Source organism: Mastomys coucha, unplaced genomic scaffold (genome assembly GCF_008632895.1).
Source record: "Mastomys coucha isolate ucsf_1 unplaced genomic scaffold, UCSF_Mcou_1 pScaffold12, whole genome shotgun sequence".
NCBI classification, from domain to species: Eukaryota; Metazoa; Chordata; class Mammalia; order Rodentia; family Muridae; genus Mastomys; species Mastomys coucha.
The window spans coordinates 48,899,009-48,903,697 of record NW_022196894.1 but is presented as its reverse complement, the minus strand read 5'-3'; the positions used below and the strand labels follow the sequence as shown (position 1 = coordinate 48,903,697).

General features: G+C 39.4%; 1 pseudogene; it reads right to left on the bottom strand.

Moving 5' to 3' along the window:
• Positions 1-759: 759 nt before the first annotated feature.
• LOC116086712 lies at positions 760-879 on the bottom strand (annotated as a pseudogene).
• Between the last annotated feature and the right edge of the window lie 3,810 nt (positions 880-4,689).

Genomic DNA, 4,689 nt, shown 5'->3' with positions numbered 1-4,689 from the left:
TTCTAATCCTATGACTCATTAGAATAACTTAGAACTCCCTGAAGTAATGACTGGATCTCTTGCTAAAGATGTGTCCTCTCTCTTCCTCTCTCTCTCTCTCTCTCTCTCTCTCTCTCTCTCTCTCTCTCTTTCTCTTCTCTCTCTCTCTCTCTTGCTCTCTCTCTCTTGCTCTCTACCTCTCTCGCTCTCTAGCTCTCTCTAGATTTCTCTGTGTTCTCTGTGTAACCCTGGCTGTCCTGGAACTTCCTCTGTAGATTAGGTTGGTCTTGAACTCAGAGATCTACTTGATGTACTTTTGGGGAAGTACAAAATAGGTTTGAACAACCTTTTTGTTTTAGAAAGTTCAAGAGCATTCGAAACATTGATCAAATATTAAGGACATAGAAATAAACTGTAATGACTTTCCTCTGCCAGGCAAAGGGGAAATTGAGCTCAGAAGAACAGATAAATTATACTTGAGTGCAATCTATATAATAAAAGAAAGGCATCCACTAACTGAGATGGAATAACTAAGTAAATAAGTAAATAACACAATGTACCCACTACACTCGCTATAGAATGTTAAAACATAAGTGTAGAAAAATTGATGGATATGGAAAGTCATGTTTTTATAAACATCACAGCAATAATGACCAGAAAGCAATCACCATAAACACTACAACTAGTATAAGGAAGATGTTGACAAAACATAAATTTAGGCAGTCTCAGGGTATCTCTTTCTCAAGTGTTTACTAATCAAAAGGGAAACAAAGTGACATTTTTTTAAGCCTACAGGTATTCCTGAGGCAGTCTCCCATCCAAGTACTAACCAGACCCGACCCTGCTTAGCTTCTGAGATCAGACAAGATCAGGTGTGTTCAGGGTGGTATGGCTGTAGACCAAAGTGACAATCTATTGAAAAGGTTTGGATGCACAACCTTAAGGCAGTGATCAAATTATCAACTATTCAAGGACAGTATACAAAGAAAAGTTAAGAATAGCTATTGATCTTTTTCTTCTTAATGTTCCACACAGAAAAAGTTGAAGATAATGCACTAGATGGTAGTGAAGTAAGCTGTTAGAAAGCATGTATCAGGGTGCTGGCAGCATTTGCCAATAATCCCAGGACTTGGGAGACAGAGGCAGGTGTATCTCTGAGTTCAAGACCAGCCTGGTCTACAGAAGAAGTTCCAAAGCAGCCAGGGCTACACCAAGAAACAGTGGAGAGAGAGAGAGAGAGAGAGAGAGAGAGAGAAAACATATGAATTAAGAAAAAAATTTAATCTGCACATCATATGCATTTTTCAGATAAGAATGAAGCACACACAAATGCTAGCCATTAACTTTGAATTGAGTAATTTTGGTGATTATGGGAATTATTTAAATGCTTTTTACAGAAAACTAGCTCTGTGCAATGTAAATATTAGCAACAAAAGATGCTAAAATCACCATGGCTATTTTCTTTGCTTTAGTACATTAAACAGCAAATATGTGAAACTGATTAATCAAGAGAGAAACTGGGGAGGGGGAGGGCATTGTCATTCAATATCTGCTAACATAATTTTCGTCATACATTTTTGGAAAGCAGAACATCACTATATTTTTATTTTTGAATAGAACCCAAAAGTGCATACAGTGAAAACTTCCTGGGGAGATGGGACACTGTTGTATTACAGTAGCATCTCAGTCTTGCTTCCCTGTCACAAACATTATCTTCTCTGAAGATTCCCTTGCAGGTCTGCACAGCTCTCACAATTTTGGCAGTAGGACAACTTGATTTATTTAATTTAGCTCCAAGCATGACACACAGGTATAAGTATGTGGTCTTCGTAAGATGTAGAGCCAGAAGGGAAGCTTGGCTCAGCCTGAATTCTGAGCCTTGAGTCCTAATGTCTACACCATAGTCTCCAGGCATTCATTTTTCAGAACAGCTGAAGAGGCAAATTGAGAAAAATGACTAGCAACTGTTAGAAGAAAAATTTGCGCTCAAGATAAAAGCACAGATCACTTTTATGGCTCATACTTTATAGAACAACATTTAAAACCTGGATAAAATCTAAGGAAGTAAACTCATATAGGTGAATAAAAGCACTCTCACCGAAGCTTCGAGAGCCCGTGGAAGGACCAATGCTCTCTTAAGACATCAGCGCATAGAATCCAAACTTCCTAAAAGGTATAGGCTTATTGTCACTAATGATATCAGACACCAGTTTGATCGAACTTTGAAAAGCCTGAGTTAACAATGGAATTAGAGTCTAGAAGCTGATATCATGGTCACTGTAAACAAAGAATTTGGCTTGGTGTCTGGTCTAGAACTATGCCACAGCAAGACTCTAGAAAGTGACAGCTTCTCTCTGACTTAGTTCTTTCATCTGAGCAATAGGAATAAGCCTATCATGTATGGTAGTGGAGAAGACTAAATGAACCCAGACATGGGATGCATACATGGTATCTTGAGTAGAGAGTTTTCACCAAGAATAATCACAATTATTGTATGTATACTTTGGAGGCAGAGGGGATAAAGGGAAGGGATTTTTTTTGTTTGTTTTGTTTTGTTTTGAGACAGGGTTTCTCTGTAGTCCTGGCTGTCCTGGAACTCACTCTGTAGATCAGGCTGGCCTTGAACTCAGAAATCTGCCTGCCTCTGCCTCCCAAGTGCTGGGATTAAAGGCATGTGCCACCACTGCCTGACTGGGAAGGGATTTCTAATCTAAGTTGGGATAATTTGTAATGTTAGAACTTACATACCTAAAACTGTACATTTGGCAGTCACAAAAATGTACAAGTAAATGTAATATAAAGGTAGTAGCTGGAATTTGAACTGAAACTTGAGACCCAGGAGAACACTAAAGAAGCAATGGATAAAACAGCTTACCTTACAGGTGATGGTGCTGTGACAGGCAGCCATAGAAGCAAATGGCTGTTTAAATTACCAAAAACTAAAGAAGATTAAAATCAGATGCTCAGGTTACCAGCTACATTTCTCATAGTACATCTAATGGCAACTGTCTTTGGTAGAAAGTAATTTGTGCCATTTGTGGAATCCCCAGGCGACAGTGCTGTTCCCTGAAAGGGCAAGCTACCATCTACTTAGGCCTGTGGTTTTAGAACCTAGAGTTCCTGGGGAAAGGCCCTGCTCTCTCCCCCTATCACATTTACTCTGTGAATTTTCCCTCCCTGCAGGGAGCAGTTAGATGAAAGCCATCACCAGCTCAGTGGTCATCAGAATCCTAAGAGAGCTTCTGAAATCACCATGACTGCTGAACCCTCCCTAGCCAACCTTCTGCCATAGAGAGGAAGTGGGGCCCTATCTGCTCAAGGTTCTTTTAAAAGACAATCTAGCTATAAAGAAAAAGAGCCCTTAGGAAGATGAAAGACAAAGAGGAATTCTCTCCCTGGTGAGGAAGAAGAACGTGACTGTGTTGCAGAGAAATGTACATGACAATCAACAACAGTATGTGTCTATGAACATGCAGCAGATATGGTCAACACCAACAAGAAAAGTGGGACTTTGTTCTAATGATGAAAGAAAGAAAGAAAGAAAGAAAGAAAGAAAGAAAGAAAGAAAGGATGAAAGAAAGAAAGGATGAAAGAAAGAAAGAATGAAAGGAAGGGAGGGAAGGAAGAAAAGAAGGAAGGAAAGAAGAAAGAAAAGAAAGAGATAAAGGAAGGAAGGAATGAACAAATGAAAGAAAGGAGGAAGAAAAGAAGGAAGAAAAGAAGAAAGAAAGGGAGAGAGAAAGAATGAATGAAAGAAAGAAAGAAAGAAAAAAAGAAAGTGGGCTTGGTACTAAGTTACCTGGATCTAACCTTCTAATGAGATCCAGTCTTATCTCTTACTATGATATTAACAAGACAGGATCCTAAGCAGGGAATAAAACTGAGCTATATTCAGATTTTGGACCTATGGAAATATGATACAATAAATTAATGCTATGTGAAGCTGGGAAGCATGATATAAGGCAACTATATCACAATAAGAAACTAACATAAGCCCCATATAAAAACAGCCCAACCTCACTCATATGTGACACAAGCTTACTGGACATTGACTACCAGCTTGTATGAATCAAGTGTGAGAGCGTATTCTAGGACAAAAGTTAGAAGCAGAGTTTAGAACCTACAGATAAACAGCAAGGAACAACTGACTACAACTGGATCATGGGAGGCCAGTCCTTCAGGTTTATTAAATATGCTAGAATAATGTATACACACACATGCGCGCACACACACACACACACACACACACACACACACACACACACACACACATATATATTTGTACTGCAAATGAGGAGAAACTTTTGGGAGCATTAGCCTGCTTTAGGTCTCATACCCTAGGTGCAAATAGTTTGTCATGTTTAAGACTTGAAGGACATCCTGTTTCTAGGGCAGAAAGAAATAAGGACAGGTTGCCCACCCAATGTCTCTTTGTGTCAAGGCCTCTCATGCCTACAGTGCCCTCTACAGTTCTTCTTGAGGATTGCAAGCAAGAAAGGAGAGGAGCTGTATCAGTCCAAGGATGCGTGAAGAACTGTGGGAACATGGGAAACATGGGAACACATAGAGAGAAATGGCTCCTACCCCACCCCAACACATGTTTCTCACACTATGAGATACAAAATAAAATACTCTTTCCAAAAGTGTTTTTGTTTAACGGTGATCAAAGGTTAAGAAAAGAGTCTGTGTTGAAAGTTCTGTTGTTTCTCT